The 23033-nt window shown below is 43.8% G+C and overlaps 1 protein-coding gene across 3 annotated transcripts in view; it reads right to left on the reverse strand.

The window, feature by feature from the left end:
- Positions 1-22762, reverse strand: part of LRRC3B (leucine rich repeat containing 3B) — a 47733-nt gene extending 24971 nt beyond the window's left edge. Inside the window, exon 1 of one of the 3 annotated variants that reach the window (XM_037387357.1) lies at positions 22604-22762. The gene's annotated coding sequence lies outside the window, so the exon portion shown is untranslated. Of the gene's footprint in view, positions 1-21830; positions 22067-22489 lie in introns of those variants that run through there. The other 2 variants (XM_037387355.1, XM_037387358.1) reach the window with 2 other exon arrangements.
- Between the last annotated feature and the right edge of the window lie 271 nt (positions 22763-23033).

Raw genomic sequence — 23033 nt, forward strand, 5'->3', positions numbered from 1 at the left:
TAGAGTACATATGTAAAGGAGGCAATACTGAGTTACTGTGATCTTTTTATCTCATCTGAAAACATTTTTTCAAGTTCCATTCTTTAATTCATAGGTCCATGCATAAGAAATTCAAATGTCCAGATAACTCATAAAAATACTACTTATCCATGCACAACTACATAAAGTAAGCAAGATTCAACATTATGGTAAAGAAAAGAAATGAAATGTAAAAATATTTTCCCTTACACCACCAAATGGAAGTCGGGCTCATTTAAGTAAATATTTTGCTATACTGATAGAAGCCAAACCCATGTTTTTTTCAAAGCCTTGCTTTAGCTGTTGCCTGTAAACTACCATGGTTTTTTTTGGTCTGGTTCATATAAGATGACACAAGAAGTTTGTGTTCAATAACACTATCAATGAAATGCTCTTTGCTTTTTTACAAGTTGTTTGTAATGAACATTGTTGCTCTCTCAAAAGGTGAAGAATATAATCAGTTCACTTCTCTGTGCACATCCTATGAGGATACTCATCCTCAGTAGAAACAAATTTCACCAGATTTAGTCAGCAAGCTGTAATGGCATGTGGTAAAACTATGATACCCACCAAACACTTACAGAATTGTTAATCAGTAGCAAGATACAACAGAACATGCTTTCTGAAAACTACCCAAATTTCCCAAACAGCATTTGGATAGCTTCCCTTTTTGAACAGGGACTTCATGCTTCACATTCAACCCATGCACACCATTTTCTCCTTCCTCCCTAAATGCCGAACATTTTTCTTACATTTACTTCTTCTGAGATTCAGTAGTGACAGTTTCTTCCTTACACTCCTACATATATTTTGCACAAGCTGTTAAACAGAATTAGTCCACACTCCTCTTTCCTATCAGTCACCACTGGCCAAAATTCTTTCCACAGAACCTGGTACACAAGAATCCAGCTGACTTCACAGTTGCAAAAGCTCAACAGCAGCCAGACCACTGAATAAACCAGAGAAGGGCACTGTTTGTAAGTGATTCTCAACCACACAGTTGGATGGAAGGCTGTTTTTCCTGTGCTCTGAAGGAACCTAATAAACTGACCTTAGAGAAATCTCAGTTCTCAGCCTCACCATCCAGCTTCTAACCTGTGCAAACATGGCTCGGTGGCCAGGCTGGAGAAAGGTGTTGTGGACCATGGTCATGCAGACCCTCCAAATGGCCACAAGAAGTGTTTATGAGGTGAAAAAAAGGTCCCACGTGGCTAGCAGGGCGGGGGTATGAACACAGCATTTGCAAGACAGGTTGAGCATGCCCAGTGTAAACTCTTTATGCTGCCTTTAACTACCCTGAGGGCATCACTTATAAGCAGGTAACAACAAAAATATTGCCTGGTATCACTTGGTTGTTGCACTCTGCACAATACAATAATCCAGGTTTGCTCAAAAGGACACCAGCAGCAAGAGTGCTGGCTTAAACCTTTACCTACATAAAGAAAGCAATTATATATTTACCCTGAGTATAAAGGTACTCTTCAAATCCCATTAAAAGTCTTCCCTGCGATTGCCCGTTACCATTCAAAGCTAGCAGATAAAAACTCGGAAAATCAACAAGTTAGAATTACCTAGAGAAATTAAACCTTGTGGTCTTCACAGACCCAGCAAAGCAGAAAGATCAATGTCAGCAAATTCACCCCAATCCTGACCCCCCCAAAAAGGCAAAATTACACCCTGATAATTCTTTTAGTTGCATTTCACGAATATATTTTTAGTAGTGAACAGGAACAACTAGTATTAAGGTAACAATCTAAACTCAATGCTCTATTTTCTTAAAAATTAAATAAAAATATCCAAAGAGATAGCAGGGGAAAAAAAAAAAAAGTAGCACTGGAAAACTGACAGATTCTGGGAGATGAAATAATTCAAGTTTGAATGTCCTTCCTTCACCATGTGTTAGGACCACATGGCACAAGAAGAAAAATCAACATGTGCAGTATCTGAAACCCGTGTCACAGAACAGAAAAAACTGGTGGGTAATAAAGAATTAGCCTATTATGCAAGTGCTGATTTCTGCATATGTTTAAATCAGGAGGCACACTAACCCCTCCTGCGGAGCTTTCTGCCAAGTACAGGATCCATGGAGAAAATAGCTTAATCCCCCAGTAATGACACACTGTGAGGAGCCTGTCCGGGACGCACTTAATGCTGTCCTCCATGCTGCGGGTACGCCTCCAGGAACAGTCTCCCTCCACCACCCACCTTTTCATGTTCTCCATATCCTGCCCTGCAGAGGCAGGCATTCACACCTACGGGATGCTGCTAAGTCATGCGGGGACATGGCACGCAGGAAGCTGCTCTTGTACAGAAAACTCCTGCAAATACAGTGGACATCCCACTAGGACTTCTTTCTTTACATGGATTCCAACAGGATATGAGATGGATGTCTCTGGTGATTTTGCTACACCTTGTTCCTGCATGGAAGCAGCACTCTGCTTCTGCACACCCTGACTTTTCTCATGCATGCTAGAAAGGGGCAGAGGGCATCTTCCTACATCCTTTGCATATACTGTGAGGCCCAGAGGTGTAATAAAACAGATAAACGATTTTTTAAAAAATTGTTTAGTTACAGCAAACCTTTGTTCTTTTTCCTCTCTCTCTCTTTTTTTTTTTTTTTAATAGATTTTTCTGTGGAATTGCTATTTACCACACCGAATGCTGTAAACATTTCTTGTTAGCTTGCTCCCAAAGCGCATCTAAGAATGGGGTAAGATCATGTGCAGCTATCCAGTGAAGCACAGGAATGAGTCATCAGTCGCAAGCTGAACAACAGATGGAATCATAGATTAAGACCAAGGTAAACTCAATAATGAACGAAACGCCAGTATCTAAATTACACCTCTGGACAAAGCAGTCTCGGATGGCAATTCATGAACATACTTACCTAGCCTAGCATTAAAAAGCATACATGAAATCCAGTGTTCCACTTAAGAGTAAAACTCCATGGAAATCAAGTGAGGGAAAATCTCCCTGAAAAAATTTGGAACAGCTGAAGGAATTCAGTTACACTAGCGTACACCTCTGTAACTAACTCGGTTAAGTCTTGTGTCCTGTCTTCTTACAGGTTGGCATAAATATTATGGATTAGGAAAATGTCACTTAAATAAACTAAGTAATTCAATTAATTTACAGTGAACTCTGTTAAGTTTTACTCCTACTAAGATGAGTACAATTTTCCTCACAGAAGAAAAAAAAAAAAAGACAGTAGTGCAAATGCTCTCTCATTTTATATTCAAGTGGTTTCTACTTTGACTACACAAAGGCAGGAGTCTCTCATAAAATGAGAACACTTCCCACCAACCACACTGACAAAAAAGGCTCAAATTCTGCGTGCAGTTTTGCTGGTCTAAATGCAAATAATCTAGGTAATAAGTTTAGATTTCTACCAAAGCAACTGAAAGCAAAACATGTCCCCAGAGATCCACAGACTGATTAGTGATGATAAGCTGAGATTGCACAGCCCCAGCTGCTCAATATGACACAAAGAAAGAGGTGGGCAGGTTCAGAGAAAGCTGCACATACTGGTTTCACTCCTATTCACAATTTACCCCTACTATTTCACTCACCCACTCTCTTTTCACCAAAGCATGAAATGCCAGCTGCTTAGATTTAAGCTGTTCAATATTCAGCTACTGCCATCACAAATTACTATATAAATTAACAAAATGCTAGCCCAATGTATTTTCAGATGCTTCCCTCTCCTCCTGAACTTTTCTGCCCTGTCACCACCACCCACCCAGCCCTGTCACCACCACCTAACCAGCCACAGCACCTGCACCGAGTTATGACCGCAGCTCCTGCTCCATCCCTGCCCCGAGGCAGCACGCCCTTCGCTGAGGACCGCTATGGGTACAGTACACATCGGGGTACTTTTCACCCGAACCTTTACCTGCACCTACAGCTCACTGAGCATTGCATCCCACCAATTACCCCTTTAGCTGCCGCATGCTACAGAGACCACGTCTGCCACTCTCCTGGGAGCCCCATCCACAGCCAGTGCACGGTTGCCCGAGCTGGCTTAGCCCCCTCCGTGAGAAATGGAAAAGAGAGCGGGAAGAAGGATAGCCTGGACATAGGGCCTTCAGCTCGGCTCTGCAGGGAACTTCCCCACCCAGTGACTCTGCTGGCTCAGATGCGAGACTCACAGGTTTAATTTTGGTGGGTCTCCTCCTACTAACACTTTATTTTAGCCCAGACATGCTGCACCACACTGTGCGTTGGCTGCGCCAGTCCCGGCAGGGTGAACACGCTCACAAGTGTATGGCTCAGAAAGGTGAGGACCTCACCAAGAAAAGTAACACCACAGACATATTAAGAGGACAAGTTCTCAGAATGGGGTGGTAGAGGATGATAGGACATTTAAGGACTTCTGACATATACCTGCCTGTCCCAAAGAGGGAATGCTACTAAATTTTTGTACTGATACCTCCAAACCTATGCTTCAACAGCTTCACAGGAAGGTACTTTTGAAGGCTATAAAGATTACTTCAACTTCCCTTCTTCTCCATCCTGAACCTGCTTCTTCACTTACTGATTTTTTTTAAGGTAGCTCAGCTTCCATCTCTGTTTCATGGCTTGTAATTAATTCATTTTTTATTTTAAGTATTTACAGCTTGGGAGCAGAAAAAGCAAAAGGGTAGGTGATGAGCAGAAGGCACAAAAACTGGCTGTGCAGAATACCCCCTCCAGGAGCTGGACCACCTCACCCGCAGGCAGGATGGAAAGCAGCTTGGGGATGTCTCCTTCCTGGTCACGAAAACACGAGAGGCTCTGAAAGATTGCTTTCCCACCAGATCGCAGCTGTATCGCGCCTACCAGGCAGTGACCCAGAGCACCCCTGCCACACACACACAATTAAATTCTGTCAAGCCACTACTGACCGCCCCTAGCGCGCCGCACATGGCATGCTTTAATTTAGCATTAGCTAAATACCAATAGCCCCTGGAGAGACTTGGATTTAATTCTACTCCGAAAACATGTTCACTGTACTAGAAGCAAAGAAGCAGCAGTTAATAATAATTATTAATTGCCAGGTCTTTGAACATTTTCATACCTATACCGAATGTCTTGGAAAGGATAGCTCTTTTTGCTGAACAGGAATGCCAAACCCAATATTTGTCTGAAAAGGAAGATCATTTCAGACAGCAGATGTTAACTCTACATTCCCCTTCGAAACTATTCAGATTCTGGAAGCAGAAGAAACAAGAATTCAGTATGTAAAACTGCAGCTCAAATATTTTCAGCAGCCCAGCAAAATCCTCTTGCACACATTCTTGCCAGTTAAAAACCAGATCTGCTGTGAGGCACAGCATGTACCTCATGGCAACAGTGGAAATTTATGGTTCTGCTGTCTGGGAAGTCAGTGCTATGTAAAAGGATATGACTGGCTTTACAGGTCAAGGTAAAATCTATCGCACTGAAACAGACTGAAAATGGAAAACAGATCTCGCAGCCTAAACACACAGAGCTATTAAGAAGGGGTTGAGAGGTAGGACACATCACTGCTGATTTATACAGTTTAAATAGCACAGTCAATGCCTTTCTTCTCCATTTGACAACTTCTCTTTTTGCTTTACGTTTTCCTTGCCTTTCAGCCCTTTGGAAACCTCACTCACAAGGGAGAAGATGTCACATTTTCCCTGGAATGAAATTGGCTTATGACACATTGTATAATTCCAAAAATACATAATGCATTAATTTGACACACTCCTGTCGTCAGGACCTTAATTTCTAATATCTTCTTTTCCAGATACAATTTAAAAATTTCTCTGCCTCAGTCATCTAATTTGTATCATTTTAAGAGGGAGAGTTTCTTTCCACTCACCCCAAGGTCCTTCGCATGGGAAATTCCCAAACCTCCAGGGGAAGGTCTGCTTGAGTGTTTTCTTCAATGTACCATGTTCTCATCCTAGCAAGTGGCTACTAGGGAGCTGCTTTTTTCAGCCAAAGCTTTGTATTTTAATTCCTATGTTTTCTTGAACAATTTCCTCCCTGTTTTCCTGTGCATCAGTTTTTTCTCCCAACTCTTGTGTTCCCATTCACTCTTTCCTTTCACCTTGGTTTTGCTCTCTGGACCTGCGAGTCCCTCTTCTTCCTCACCACCAGACTACTGTGTATGCTACAAGTTCTCTCAAATTTTGCGGACTACAGCAATGATTTCTGTGCAACACTCTACAAGTCTAGGAGTGCTGTCTGGCGCTTGTTCAGGTAGAACCCTAAAACTTAAGTGGGGCATTTTCTGTAAAATCGATGTGCTTCTGCTATATAAACTTTATGTGCTCCTACCTTCTCTAGAATTATAGCTGCTTCTCTTTCGATGTAAAAAGGCAGGCACAGAGAGAGATAAGGTATCTGGATATACTGAAATGTTTTATAATGTCATCTGGTGGACAATTAACGGCAGTCCGTGAGTTGGAGAACTGTTAAGAGATCCACCCGCTCACAGGTTTCTGACATTTCTGGTGTATTTTAGGAGTTATACAGCATCTCAGATAAACTGCCATTTCACCCTCACAACAGGCATCACCTGGTTAAATATTACTTACACCTTGCAGAATGCAGAAGAATTATTGGCAGAGCCAGTATTAAAATGCAACAGACGTTTTTTTACTGTTTCCCATAATACTGAGCCACCTCTGCAGTGACCTAAGATGAGGGGACAGCTGACTAGGAGGGGATGGAGACACAGCACTGTCAACGCCACCACAGGCAGCATTGTCACAATCTGACCCAGCATGTCTGTCTTTCCCTTATCTCCCTCATCATACATCTTTTTCTCACCCTTCAACTCCAATTGTATGTACACACAAATCAGATGACCTGGTGCTATGTTTTTTCACAGAATGTCCAAATGTCTTATTCCCTGGTTTCCGAAATTGATGGTACATAGAATAACGGCAGCAGACCCCAAAAACAAGAAATTCACCCCAAACAGTAAACTGATGCTGCTGACATCAATCTTGCCTCTCTAGATCAGTCCTAAATTAAAATACCAGAAGGAAAAGATGCTTTGCAGAGAAGGAAAATAAAAAGGTATTTTTCATAGCCTTCAATACACAGCCATTTGCACTTGTGAAAGACAATTACAAAACATTATTCCAACTCTGCACCACCAAAACAAAACAGCAAATGCAATGTACCAGCACACTCCCTTTGCACTTGATCTCTGTGATTCTGCAGAGATGTCAAGAAAAACACAAACCAATATTCATAATTGTAAAGATTACCTTTCTGTGTCCTCTCCCACTGGTTTTTGTTCAATCTCCTCATGGTCTCACCATCAAAAACCAGAGCACCATTCACTGTCATGAAGCTGCACATCCTGGACATAAAGGGATATGAAAGCTCTCCTTTTTGGACCAAATCCCTTGGATGGGAACATTGCCCAAGTGAAAGCAACCTGGCTGAGCCATTTAAGAGGTTAGGAGGCAGGGAATCACATTGCAATCTTAATATTTCTGGTTGTAAGTTCAGGAAGGAGAAAGCCAAGGCAAGTGCTGGTAGCTGCAGAGCACCTGAGCTGCTCCATGGCACTGCACACATGGGCCAAGGCTGATCTTTTCCTTCCCACATGCCTGGGCAAGCAGCCCAGCTAAATGCACACAGCACTAGAACGGAGACTCGGCTCTGAATGTGCCCTTTATACCACATACATTGTCCAACTCTACCAAAAATACCCCCCAATTCTGCCCAGCACCAAAAAATTGCATGGTGCTGAAGGGCCACTGCCAAACTGGAGAAAATAACCCTGACTTGGGCCAGTAGCTCAAAAAGAAACAGAGGAGGAAAGACCATAAGATGCGTCTTCATAGGGTCAGGCATATTCTTTTGTCAGTAGCTCCTGTTTTTCTGCTAAATTTGCATAATCCTTTGCACAACAAGGTATGTTTGACATATAATTTAAAAAAAATTTTTTTTAAAAAAGTAAGATAAATCTTTTTGCACCTATGAAGGCTAAAAAACTTGGGATTATAGATTTTACCCCAGCCTACTTCATTATGCACCTCACGTGCAAATTTATTACAGAAAAAAATGTTACCTAATTAAATTTATTGTGCTTTGATATTTTTTTGTTAACTTATTTAATTAAAAACTTCTTGATTTATGTAATTTATTATGGCACGGCCATTGTTAATGAAGCTCACAAAAGGCTCTATTGGATAAATTCATGCAAAGGAGATGAAGCACTGCAGAATGAGGGATTATGTTCTTAGACTTACGAGGCAAAAAAGCCTGAAATAAATGCAAGTTGTGAGTGTTTGGAGCAGAGGGTGCATTCATTGTAATTATTTCAGACTGCATGCTGATTGCAAAAGATTAACATAAATAGAAGTTGTTATTGCAGATGCTTCTATTCTTGCTAGGAAATCCCTTGAATATAAGGAAGCACAGAATAAAAAATGCAAAGACGCTGTACTACAGCATGGTAACTTTAGTTCTGTTCTTTTTTCTGTTCTGGACACACCACAAGAAACATAAATAAAGCTGTACATCTTCAGGCCTTGAAGGAAAAACACCATGCCTCTCTGGTAACACAACAAAACATCCAGATGTAACCTCACGGCTCAGCAGTAAGCATTTTGGCACATTCCCTCCTCCCTCCCAGAAGCGTGCACGTAGACTGCAGGGCATTAGGTTACCCTCCAGAGCTTACGCAGCCTGCAGCTACAACCATAGTCAGTACAATAAAATCCATAGTAATTATCAGGTTTTAAAATCTTTGCTCCTCCATTCACAACAGCAAACTGAGCACATAACTAATTAACATGTAATTTTGGTATTTCCGACTCCCTTTCTACACAAAGCAATGGCAAAATTTCCAATTCGGTCTTGAAAAAAATAACCAAAACTTTTCCTTTTGAAAATTTTCCACAAAATAGAAGTAAGTAAAAGCGACCAACGACAGTACTGGAGGTGCATATAATACAACTCATCGTATCTTCTGCTTCACTTCCTCACTTCTCATTATTTGCTCTCTTGTCTCAGCAGGATCACAATGTGCAGAAACCAGGAAGAAAAGTAACGGGCTCAGAGCAGGACAGTTTGCCTCAATCTCCGATCTGCTGCAACACTTGTTTAAAGAAGAATACTGCTACTTAAGCTCTTCAGTTATTTGTGGACCAGCAGTATGAAGTATCCTCCACACTCATAGATTGGTATGAGTCAATGATGCTGCAGTCAGTACAGTATCTGCCGATAGGCTAAACATTATTTCCTATGGTTGGCACTGAATGTGAAACAAAAAGGTCATACGGGCCTTTCCATACAGTGACATACATCTCCACGTGCACTATGTTTCGCAGCCAGAAATGGCAGGGCAGTCAGCTACACCACCATGGACCAGATCCCAGAGCTTCACCCCACTGCCTGGAGACCGAGGGGATGCCAGCACCTTCCCCATACATTCCTCAGCCCCGTGCCTGCTCCATACTGGATAGTGCCAGGAACGTGTCAGACCTAAACACAGTTTTCTTCACCTGGAAAGGACAATGTCCTCTGCTGCCTGGGGCTCGCTGTGCCACATGGCCAGTGCCCACCAACGGACTCTGGGCACCTCCTGCTGCCCAGCCCTGCCAGCAGATGGGCCTGGTTCCTTCCCAAAAGAGATCAGGCCACAGAGGAGGACGGTCACATCGTGACCAGAGGTTTGAACGCTGCCAGGAACTAGGAGCCCACAGAGCACGTCTGTGCTTGCAGCACAGACACTGCTGCGGTGACTAGTTAAGACAGTTTTAACAGCAGACTCCACCGACAGCACAGCACATCTTGTACTCCAAATCTGTCCCTCTATTTCAACGTTATGAAACAGTATCATCAACTGCGGTTCAGGTATGGCTGGAAAAGAAAACGTACTAGCGCAAAAACAACAGCCCTGTCTAACATTTACAGAGTGACTTTCAGCAGAGCAGATCTCACGGGATTCCTTAAGTCTTTCCAAGCCAATTGTATAATGCCACAGGTTTTCACAAGTGCAGCTAAGGGCAGAGTTGTGCGCTCTGTATATATGATTTCTTCTATTCACTGCCAGCTGCAAGGGGTCAAACGCTGACAGAGCACAGGAGCAATTCTACATAACAACGTCGCAGAGGAAGGAAAGCACGGTCTGTGGCAGTGGCAGAGGGAATTCACTGCAAGCACAACACAACCGCTGGTTTCAAGGTTTCCCTTGAAAAAGAGGGAACAAGCAAGAAGTAAGATAGAAATGCCCTTTCCCCAGCACAGCACAGTAGGGCTGCAACACAAATTTTACCATACTTGCAAGAGGGAGCTGGGGATTTATAGGTACAATTATAAATTCTGCAAATCCTTTCCAAATGACTGTCCTTGAAGGACTGAAGCAAGATCCCAATCTCCCTGAACTAACTATGTAACAGAGCTCAGCAGGAATGAAATGCATTGTATGACTGTCACTTCTATCATTTTAAGCAGAATCTTGTTTTAGTAGCCTGTCAGATGACAAGGGTAGATATTAATTCAATAGATAATACTGAAGTCCCAGAAATAGTTATTTCAAGTATTTCTATATTGCAAGTTAGGAACAATGCTTCACTTCCCATTTGGACATACACAGTGTTCAAATCAGTATGAATAACATCCATTTTTAAGGTGTTTTCATTATGATTTTGCATAAGTCTATCATAAACTGAGACAGTATGTGCATTATGGACGTAAATCTACTGTGGCTTATACACACCTTAATCAAAGCACCTTCAGTGAGCTCAGATTTATGCAGGTTTACCTCAAGTCTTTATATGTGAGTGAATCTCAAGTAAAAAACAAAAACCAAAAACCCCCACCAGATCCACAATACTGGTGTTCCCAAAACAAACAGCAACCTAATCGCTAATGGAGACACCTCTGTACAACTCTGGTCTCAGGTCTGAACCTACACACATTCCTGTGGCTCCTTCTCCTCCTAAGAATCCAGCTCCATCCCCAGAAGACCCATCTGTCAGCTTCAGGCACCTGCACTGAAAGTCTTTTGCTGTCCTGCTCCGTGTAACCCTCAGCCCACGCAAAGTGTTCAGCTGGTATGTGGGTAGAGTCCTCTGTAGCCGACACCTCTAAGAGAGGGGGAAAACATGTTTCAAAAAGCAGCAGCAATGAAAAGGGAAGAAAGCAAGATAAAAAGAAAACAGTAAAAAGTTTAGGAACTGTAAACATTCTAATTACTATCCAGATATTTGCAAGGAAAATTACACAGTTTACTTTTTATTAACTTGCTACGCTGCTATGCTATAGTGAAACATTTCTCCATCTTTGATTGGGAAATGAAGATGTGCTGTACTTGTTTAAGCCTCTTGAAGACTTTTCTGGTCTGTCACCTGAGAACACCTTACCTTCTTATCTAGAATGACCATTTTCCCCTGAGAAAGGAAAAACCTATCCACCTCCCATTTCAGACCTCCTAAGCTGACTCACATCTTCTGAAACTCTTTTTCTTTGTTGTGCCAACATCTCTAATGGACTTTGTTCTTTAAACATCACTTCGCTTCAGATAAAAATTAGAACAAGGTTTTAAGAGTTCTGGGGAAGGGGGGAAAAAAAAAAGGAAATGGCTGGGAAGTTAGAGATTTTAAATGCACATTGCAAAATGTCACATGAGACTCCCCCACGGCTGAGAAGATTGAAACCTCACCTACCCACCCTCTCCTAAACGATGTCACTCACTAACGCAAAAGAACTGAGCACTTCTTCCCGGTAAGGTTTTGGACAAAACCTCCTGAAGCCCTGAACCACAACCTTGAAGGTCTCCTGCAAACCATGGCAATTACAAACAACCTCGGGTCACACTGACAATATTCATGTTAAAAACTCAAATGGTGGTATTTTTGTGCACAGTAAGCGTAACTAAGTTTGGCAGCAGCAGGTACTGAAAACATATCATCATTCCTCTTACACCTTGGACCAGCCACACATCCTACAAAGGAACTCTTTCGCAGAGGGGCTCAGCTCTTGAACAGCCTTTTAAGATGATGACTTCTGAGGGAAGCCCATTACCACTGACAGCTGTGAGCCCTTCACACAGACACCCAAAGACAGAGCTCCCATCTGAGATGCTTCCCTGGATGGATTAGGAAGGAGCACCAAGAATTTGCCTTCATACCAGTGTCTGTGTCTCAGCCCTGACAAATCCCTGTGCCCTGTGCACACGCAAAATGCCCGTTTTCTCTGCAAAATGCCCCCACCAGGGTTGCCAAGTAATTTAGCGAGGGTACGCTGCAGCATAAGCAGGATGTTTTATCTTTTACCGCTCACCAGAGGTACAAATGTTACAGCAAATGTTTCAGCATGTCCCGGTCTTTCCGCCCTTCATCTCTGCGGATGAGCCTTCTTCCACAAGTGTTTTATCTGGTACCTCCCTGCCAGTTCCCTACAGACAGCACTTCCTTCCCATGCTGCCCCCGAGCCCAACGAATGCAAGCCCGAACTGAGGAACACCAACCTGTCACACCTGGTGAATTTACAGAGGCTGGTGCGCTTGTTTGGTTCTTCTGGGGTGGATTTTTTTTTTCTGGGTGGGTGAGGAAATCAATTTCCCCCTTCAAATCAACCCGGGGTCAAACCTCCCAATGAAAAGCCAAAGGCTTTCACCAACAAGGGGAACTGCAACGCAGCATAGGGATGCCAGGTGAACTCCGCAATGTCCCACAGAGCCCCTGAAGTAAAGAGGTGTGCCCTAGAGCCATGCGCTGGCGGGGCGCAGGTGCACCGTGCGGCACGAGGCTCCCGGGCAGCCTGCAGACCCCCGCTCCCCTCCGAGCACTGCCATCGAGGCGCCAGCACCGCCGCTGCCACCGGGCAGCAGGGACCTGACCGCCAGCCCCGGCCTTGCTCTGCTCCTCAAGGCAGTCACTGCAGAGCAATGCTCTCCTTCCCACACCTGAGGAACGCAGCGTTCCTCTCTCGTCTGGAAAAGCACAGGCTATGGCACAGGAAGCAGGTTTCAAAAGATTTACATAGATGGGCTTCCCCCGCCCCATTCTGGTGTGAAAATGAAGAAAAGATAATATAATTACACTTATTTATATACTGAATTTGTTTTGGAAGTGAAGACACAAGAGCACTTGCTTTTAATTTCCTTTTTCCAGGTTCATTCTTCATTTACTAAGAACTATAAAAATTCTTTTGGAAAAGTAATATATTCAAGACTAATAAAATTCAAGTGCAAAATATTTTCAGAGGCAGCTTAGGTACAATTATTAAGCTGTCAAATAAAATCATCTAGTCTAAGTTATACTGGAGAAAGGACAAAGTTTATAGCTAATTTCTTAGACCGTAAGGGAACTGTTCCCAGGAGCAACCCTCCTATCCAAGGTGCTGCCAGGTAACTCCAAGAACAGTCAGGTGTATGGGCGAGAACAGCGAACCTGAGTACAGTGTCAATGATGGCCAGCAGTCCACCGCTCACCAATCTTCCATTTTCACTACCACACTCCCCACCTCTATAGCTAGCCTACCTCTACTCACATCAAGTGACCACAGGCAGCTCGGTATCTGTAATCAAAAGCAAACATGCTTTTTTTTTTTTTTTTTTCTAGATGGCAATGGTGAACTGCACTGCCCTGATAGCTGATCCTTGGAAATTAAACCTTTCTCTGTCAGCTGTGGTATTTAAGTCACCAAAGAGGTACCCTGACAGTGACCTTTACCTGCAACTGACTGATTCAAAATGAAGAAACAGTGACATCAGAAGGGCTGAGACCAAATGTTTTCAGAGCTCCATTAGCTCCTGTATACATACATCACATGTGCAGTCACAAAAATGTCATCACTTTTAAAACATATTTATTTATATACATATTTATATATAATAAGGTATATTTATTAAACAGTCTTCTTAACCCTTGCCTTAACTATTTTTAGAAGAAAGGTAATAATAATATTATTTTTAAAAAAATAAATTGAGGTAATTATGGATGCATGGGTAAATGGAGAAAGCTACTTGGAGTAGCCAGTGAATGGAAGAACACACGTGGTCAGAGTCAGCCCCGGCTCCAGCCTGCTTTTGCATCGCATTGCAGCTCCGTTCTGCAGCCCTGACAGCATTGTGGCCTCCCTTTGTAGAAGCCCAAGCAACTACTCGGGATTCAAAAGCTGCACTCCACAGCTTCTAGAACCAGAATCTAAAACGAGCAGTTTTAGCCCACGATTAAAATTGCTTCATTAAACTAAAACAACCACCAAGGCACAGTAACTCCAGTCAACAAGACTACTTTTGGGGAGCCCACAGAAAACCAGAGCTTACCTGCTCTGCAACTCCACAGCAAAAGGAAAAAAAATAAAGGACCTGTGCAACCTGCAGCATCCTCATTCACCTCATGTTTTTCTAATGATCTCCCAGCTAACTCCAACATCCATAAACTTTTTAAAGCAATTTACTCATCACCAAAGCATTGCTTGCCGAGTTGTGCATGCCACAGTGAAAAAACCAAGATGTCAGTGCATGAAGCCGACGCTGCATGGAGAGAGCTTCTCTCAGGGAAGGCCAGGTTCTTCTGTGGTGAAGGGACAGAGCCTGTAAAGTACGTTTGTGGTGCGGTGATACAGCTGCACAGAAAGTCCAGATTAGAATGGTATTTTTATATAAACTAATCTTGACATTAATGCAAAATATTTTATTGGATCGACCTGCGGTCTGATTCATATCAAGACAGATCCCAGCACACAGCTTTTTGTAATGTAAATATAACACGCATCTGTGAGCCAAAATCAGTGGCAAAGGTGTAATAGCAAACATCCCTATGGCGAGCTTGTAAGAAACAGCCATCCTCAGACAACAAAGACTGAATGCAAGAGGGTACATCAATTATTGCTGCACAAAGCAGATCAAAAGAACAGCACACAGCTGATACGTTCATAGTTGTTCATGCAGCATGAAAATGAGAAGGGCTGAGATGATATTAGACAATACAACAGCATGCAGTCAATTTTTAACAGATTCATGCAAATTATTCTTTTTTTTCCTCAAACCAAGGGAAGTTGCAATGCTACTGACACTGCACAGTTGACTGTGATCTCAATGTGTTAAAAAAAATCTGTTATAATTAAGGAATTGCTTGGCCTCTGTCCATTTTGTTCCACACTGCTGCCTCACACTTGTTTAAAGAACTGAGAAAATTTGTTGAAAATGTGGCAGATAGCGGGAAAAAAAAATGTTAGGCTTGACTGGTTCAAATTAGGCGGTATTTGTACAGATGGAGCACCTGCCGTGACTGGCAAGAAGAACAGTCATGTCGCTTTGCAAGAAAAGTTTTGGATCGAAAGTTATTGAAATACCATTTGTATCCATCAGGAATTTTATCTGAGCCAAAGATTTAGGTTTCTTACATGTCTAAATCCTGTCATCTCCTACTCCAACAAAATAACTATGCATGAGAACTGCAATAAGCATACCATGTAATTGATGAAAATGATGAGCAGAATACATATACAGTGTCTTCTGTCAAGGGCAAAACCGTGACAGCTTCTGGAAACAGAATGACCAATACATTTCTTAACAAAAACTATTAACCCTTCAATGACAACAGTCTGCCTAAACCAAGAATGGGATCAGAAATCTGGTCTGTAGGGACATGACATCTCAGATTTCCAGCCTCAATACGCGCTTACAGGGAAAGGATTACCCATTTACTGCATGCTGTCACCCATGTGCTGCTTTTAAGTCGAAGCTGATATGTTCTTACTCTATTTGAATGGGTGTGCTTCAGTTATTTGCTGCGTGCGAAAAGTGACAAGTGAAGTTCTAAGAAATACTGTGATCCCATGTTTTCGGAGTTGCTTCGCTCTATGTTTGAAGATCCTAGAAAACAACAATTTCCCATTCCTATCCCACTCTATAATGTGATGTAGACCATTTTATTTGAAACAGTTTGGAATCTCTCCACTTTAAAAAAAGAGGAGATATCCTTGCAGCAACAGAGAGAAGATCGATACTCTTATCTACAGAACATGTCCAGGCACACCCACGGAACCACAAAATCCAAAAATGAGTACTTGAAAGCAGTTCCCATCTGATATGCGCCTTCCCTTTTAGTGCCTGTGAAGACTGGGACCGACACATATTCACGAGCAGTAATACTCTATTACAAATTTTTGTTAAAATAGACTGTTCAAAAGTCACCAATTCTCATCTCAATGGCTTTGGTGTCAATAATGCTGAAAGAAGGCAGAAAGGACGTTCAGAAATACTGTCAGACTACTTAAAGGATGCAGTGGCAGTTGTACTATTAACTTCATTTCAGGAGAAAAGAAACCAAGGGTAATTCTCTCTTTCACAATAATAACAATAAATTATGTTTAATATAAATAGGAATCAACATACATTTTAAAGATCATTTACAGTACTTCCAGGGGAAAAAAAAACCCCACCCCACACCCAAAAGCCAGGATCCGCTGTAACGACCTGTATCCTGGAATTTCCTGCTTCCCAGCCTTGTGAATGCTTCTTCTGCCTTTGAGTATTCATACTTCTTTCTGGACTCCTACATTTGCACATATTGATTCATACTTTAGTTCTGGGCAAATACCAGTTTTTGCCTAGATGGAGGAAAGTATAACAGAAATCACCATTTTCAAATAAAACTTAGATTTAAACAAACCATTACAAGAATCTGTTTTTAGAATACACTGAGCAGGTTTTTGGTGTTATTTGGGTTTTTTTTAAGGTAAGAGTGCGTTGAAACAATACACAAATCCTGCCACATGAAGCATTAAAATAATTTAAATGAAGTCTAAATAGATAGTGTGAATTTTCATTACCCCACAGAAATAACAATGGGTAAAAAAGTCAAGAATTAAAAACTTATTTTGGTTTTATAGTTCATAAGCTGAAGTTTCACCAGTAAGATAATAACCACCGTTGCTTGCTTAACCACATATGACCTAGCAAGCAACTTCACATGTTTTTGTTGTAGCTCGTCTTCTAAGTGGAAGAAGTACTTGACCTTTGTTTTTAAAGGAGGAGGAAGTACTGCAGGAAACCAACACTGTACACCCAGTGCTTTTATTTCTTTTAATTATAATGCCTTTTCAATAGCAAACAGCATAGATTTCATCTGAATGTTCACCCAAGGCTTCACCCTTTGGCTGCGAATTATTCACATGCACCTAAGTATGTATGCTTTGTAAGTATTACAAAAATACTTTGCAGAAGCAAATTCTGCCAAAGCAATACACATCTGTAATCTAGGTGAGGGTAAACAACCCCCACATGCTTTTCACCTGTCCCTCTACCTCCCAGTACAAGCGCAGTAAATACTCAAGTTGTTCTAGCACTCTAATGAAATGCTGAATACTTACGAATTTTACATACAAAATACCTTTAGTTACTACAGTCGCAAAAGTATGAAACCAGTTTTGATAAACTGCAAAAAATACTCCTTTTAAAATCAATGGTATTATTTGTTGGAGGAAAGTTAACTTTCACTGCAACTTTGACAGAAGGGAAAATGATAATGCCATTAAAAACTAACACCATCCGCAAAGTATATCTCTTAAGACGGCTTACCACTAAGGCATGCCACCTTTAAAAACACATGCCCTATTAAATGAGGTTGTGCACCCAAAGGATGAAGCAGGAACATGTAACGACCCCTCAGGAAAACGCCCTGCATCAGGCTTCCACAATTTGAGTAGAATACAGGTTGTTATGTAAACACTGCAATATATGGATTTATACTGATAATATTTTCCAATTGAAAACTCCATGGAAATTTTAAATCCATCCCCTGCCCCTCTGATCCCTCCCTGTTCACCTTCTACTTTCTTTATGCATTGTTTCCCTTCCCTAACTTTTTTTTTTATTGTTTGTCTCTCCTTTTACTGTCACTTCATAACCAGACTTCTCATTTATTGTTCCTTAAATAATTAAACAGTCTCCATTTGCTTTCCTGCTTACAAGCCAGAGTAGCATCCTATTTATGTGCTATCAGTCACTTCTACCACCTTTCACTTTCTCCTGTTGCCGTATCTTTATAGTACTATCTGGCAGGCAGAGATCAACTTTTTTCCTCTTCTCAAAGGGTAAGTCGGCAGCTTTATGAAACTGCTAGTAATGTAGGACAAAACACACACTAGATAGCTGAACTGACCCTGAAAAGTAGAGGTAAACCTTAATCAAATACATCAAGATCTGTAGTGGCAATTTTCATCTCTGTTTATGTAAAAAATCCCATTACCCAGTTCTATGTATCTCTGAAAAGGCTTCTACCAGCCCTGTTTACTTTGTTACCTCCTTTCTGTCAGTGGAGTGGAGATACAAAAAGCCAAGTTCAATCCCCAGCAACGCTTCTAGTTCCACTCAAATCAACAAAAACATCTTCTCTCAAGTCCGTGGCACAGCAGGGAGCCGAGCCAGAGGGCTACGGTGCAACCCCACGACCCCTTCATCCTTTGGGAAGTCAAAGTACCCAGTTCAGCCACTATCTTGCTCCTTGCTGTCCTTCACTTTTCCCCTACTCCGAAGGCATCTGTCCTTCCTCATCTGTTCCCATTTCCCTCTTTCTCTTTTTTTCACCCCTATAAAAGTTCATACCTTCTCCAGAGGAATGCTCATTTTAATTCAGCTCCCATCACCTTTTCCTTGCTGATGGAAAGCAGAACTCTGGAGGTACGCTGATCCTTATGGTAAAAGGCTTTTCCCGCATCCACTGGTGAAATCAGTGCAGAAAGAAGCTAATTAGACAAAATAAAAACCTGCTTGCTGAAGGAACTCAATAGATCATTTAAATATCCAGGGGAGAGGAATAAAAGTTACTTGCTTGTTCGGTAGCAGTAAGCATTGTGTTTGTTCTTCAAACTAGGTCTCAATGTAAAACCAGCCAGCGCCGGCCACAAATGCCGCTTAGCCTACAGGGGTAAGCAATGCAAGCCATCAATGGCACGTACGGACACAGACACCAATTACCCACAGAAATCTTCATGAAGCAGGAGCACACATCTTTAACCATTGTGAAATACAGAGATCCTCCTCCACAGTGGGTTTGGCAACTGTTTATCTAAAACGTGAGCTCAGACGAAGCAGTGAGTAAAATCAATACCACATCACACTGCTTTTTCTCTGGGATGCACCCACAAGTCCGTTGCACATCCAGACTAACAAACTGCACCAGAACGATGGAAGCACAGAAACTTCTTTATTATAAGAGCTGAATTAAACCTAGAAGCACAGATTTACATTCACCAGAACAACTCTAAATTTGATGCTACTTCACCCACTGCACATTGGATTTAAGAGTAGAAGGCACATCTATTTAAAAATACTTATTGAATACGCTGAGAAGTTTCTGAATCCTTATTGCTTGTAGTTTCTGTCGACATACTGACGTTTGATTCATACCAGCACTGAAGTGCTCTACCAAAGCTGCACTTTCTGGAAGTTACTTTTAGTAAATAAAATAATATTTAAAACAGCTTAGCCAAACAAGCCAAGGTAAATGCTACATATTCCATGAACTCAAATAATTTATCCTTGGCTCACAATAATATAATTTTGAAATAAGGTTCTGTTTAGCATTATTACAAGTTTCTAAATTTCATAGCTCCATAAGAATTTTCTCTAAATTTACAAACAATTTTTACTGCATGAAGTAGAATTGTAAAGATTATTTTACTAGCCACAGAACACTAATTTAAGCTGCATTCTTACATGAGGCCTGATCCAAAGACCACGCATGCAGATGACAAGGACAGTAGCTACATATAAATCCTCTAAGTCATCACAAACGCAATATTCTACTCCAAGAAAAAGTACCGTCCTTAGTCCATCTTCTTATTAACTGAAACGGTAACAAGTATTTCTATACCTATTCCTGCTTGCTTAAATTATTCATGTCATTAAAAAAGTTTAAAATCTTCCTGCCAGTGAACCATGTATCCCTTGCGTTACCCTCATAAATATTCCTAGCGAAGAGACAGGAAATATCCTTAAAAGCAAGATTCAGAAGTACCGTATTATTTAACTGAATATCTAAAGGTGTGTTTGCAATGAAGCAATAGATTTTCTCTGGGTTTAGACACCCAAATTAGCACTTCTGAGTAAGGCTGAATTTTATAAATTTCAGTTCTACTGCTTGGAGGTTATTTCTTGAGCTGATGTATGCGTTTGCTCTGAAGTTACTCTAATGCAGCTTCAGTGTGAGCAGGAGGAGCTTCCTAACTCCCAAAAGATTCGAAATACGGACCCCGTAAAGCACATGGAAGAGACAAATCACAAATGTCTTTAAATTAAGCCTTGCTGTAAGTGTATCTGTGGCAAAGCTCTCATCAACTTTATTAGCACAGGACCGGATCCAGAGCGTGAACTTATATGCTTATTAAATTATATTTCTTTTTCAATTAATCTCTCATTTGAGGCAAACCACGCTGATTCTTGACAGTTGCAGGTATAACCCTGCTTCTCATTTACTGAGGCCCTGATCTCCTTCAACTCATCCTAAGGCAATGGAAAACTACAATTGCCCACAGCAGTTCATCTTAGCTGGACTGAACTAACTCAGCGCAAATTTTACAGCAGACCTCCGGGAAGGCAAGATCAGGGCTCAGAGCTCCTGTCAGCAATAGCTGAAAAACTGGAAGAGATCTGGACTTAAACCCAAGTTCTTCTCCTACTGACATCAAAAACCTCTCAGTACCGCCAATGGGCACATCCCCACATAGTGCCGTACAGTGGAATTATCTCACAACGGGCCCAATCCTGCTATCTTGAGTCATCAGAACGTTACCTGTAGGAGTAATCCCACAGAAACCCATGGCAACTCGCACCAGTAAGTGCTGCAGAATCAGCTAAGCAATCACACTTATGATAAATTCCAAACAATTTTACCATTTCAAAACTAGAAAATCTGACTCTGAACATAGTGAAGGTCTGACAAATCAGTTCATTCTACAGCTTAAATACTTTCTTCCTCTCTAAATCAAAATAGAAGCCCATTGCGTGCCTGTCCTTTTTAATTAAATTACTAAGAATAATATCAACGGGTAAGTCATACAAACACTGTGGTGGTCTGTACCCAAGCCTTCAAGCTACTGCTTTCAGCAGGGCGTGATGCACACCTCGCAATTTAAATGTACAAATTATTAGACAGATTGACACAAGAAGAAATTGTTGGCAGTTATTTTTCAGCATTCAGGTAAGGCTATCCAGTTTTTGCCTTGAAAAGTACTCATCTTCCTTTCCTTGCCAAAACCTTATTTTAAAAATAATTACAATAATCTCAAGAGCATTAGCTTATTTTGTCATTTTCAGAGATATACATATATGTAAATATCTCCAGGCTGACGCCTTTGAAAGGAGTACTAAATGCCGTTTGCCTGGCTTTCATTCTGACTCTTTAAGTAGTTTGTTTATTCATGTTTTTCAAGTTATTTGGTTGGTTTTATTCTGTATTCACACCGTTTCTGCTGTCCAGGGACATTCCAAGAGACTGGGTGATAAGCTGCAGCCTGAATCACTTTGCGATTTCCTAAGAGATACTCTGAAATCTCCTGAATTTTGAAGGCAGAAGCCAAGAAGGAGAAAAAAACAAAATCCCGCTGGCACATCAGAGACATTTCCCAAATTTTTGGAGAGGGAAATTCTGGAGGTGCAGATGGCCGGGAAGGCGAGAGAAGAGCCTGCGGTTTCTGCGCACACAGAGCACCCGGTACCCGCGCACTGCGAGCGACCGCCGCATCCCCCCGCGGGCGCTACGGTGGCGGCCGTGCTCTGCCCGGGGCCCCGCCGGTCCCCGCCGAGCGCCAGCGCCGCCCCCACGGTCCCGCCCGGCTCCGGACCGGGCAGCGGGGCGGCCCGAGGCGGTGCAGCTCACCTGGGCGCAGCGGGCGCCGCCGCTGCCATTTGTTGCTCGCGTTCGGAGCGAGCTGCCCTCTCCTCCCCATGGCAGCCACCGCCGCCCGCTCCGCAGCAGCTGGTCCCTGGTAGGTGTCAACGTGGAAAAATCCCACCGCAACGCACGCGGCGCCTTCCCACCGCTGCCGCCTCCGCGCCCCGGCCGCCGCCCGCACCATCAGCGCGACCCCCGGCAGCCCGCCCCGCACACGGCCGGGGGCGCCGCCGCCGGGCAGACAGGGGCGGATGGGGGTGCGCTTTCCTTCCCCCCTCGTTTTCTGATGCCGCCCCGGTACGGGATCAGGGGCGCGAGTCCCAAATCCCTCGTTTGCTCCCAAGCGAGGGGGTGGCAGCCCCCCCCCCCCCCGTAGCCTCTGCCTCTTGATTCCCTCCCCACCCCGCCGCTGCCTCGGCGCAGCCCCGACCCCGTCACCCCCCAGCACTCACGGGGCGCCGGCGGCTTCAGAGCACGGCGCGGGGGAGGGGAGGGGGTACCCCGGCTGGCCCTCGCCCATCAGTGCTGGGCCAGGTGGCACGGCACGGCACGGCGGTAGCGGCAGCGCTGCCCACCTCCCTCCCTCCCTCTCTCCCTCCGTCCCCGTCGAGTTTCCTCCCGGCGCTCCCGGCCCCCCAACTCACATCGCGGAGCGGCGCTTTCCCGCAAAACTTCGCGGCGTGTCGCCGCTGGGGCTCGGCGCGGCTCGGCTCGGCTCGGCCCGCGCCCCAGCGGCGCAACAGGCGGCGCAGCCTCACCTGGCGCGGGGCCGCCGCGCCATGGGAGCGCCGGGCGGAGCCTGCCGGCGGCGGGGCCCGGGCGCAGCCACCGCCCGCCAGCGCTGCTGCCTGCGCCGGGCGCGGGCCGGGCGGCTGTGCCTGCCGCGCCGCGCTGCCTCCTGCCCCTGCGCTGCGGCTGCGGGCGGGCGGGGAGGAGGGAGCGGGGCGGGGAGCAGGGGAGGAGGAGACTTCCCTCCCGCTCCCGCGGCACGGCGGGGAGGCGCCCCCCGCGAGCGGCGATGCCGCCCGTGCCTCCCCGGGAGCGGTGTCGGCTCCGCGCCCCCAGCCCGGGGCAGAGTCGGGGCCGCCCCGGCCGCGGCTGGTGCCGCGCAGCGCCCGTCAGTGCCCGCGGGGAGCCCCGTCCCTGCCCGCGGCGCGGCGCTGCCCGGCGGCTGCCGGCTGCCCCCGC

Source organism: Falco rusticolus, chromosome 4, assembly GCF_015220075.1.
Source record: "Falco rusticolus isolate bFalRus1 chromosome 4, bFalRus1.pri, whole genome shotgun sequence".
NCBI classification, from domain to species: Eukaryota; Metazoa; Chordata; class Aves; order Falconiformes; family Falconidae; genus Falco; species Falco rusticolus.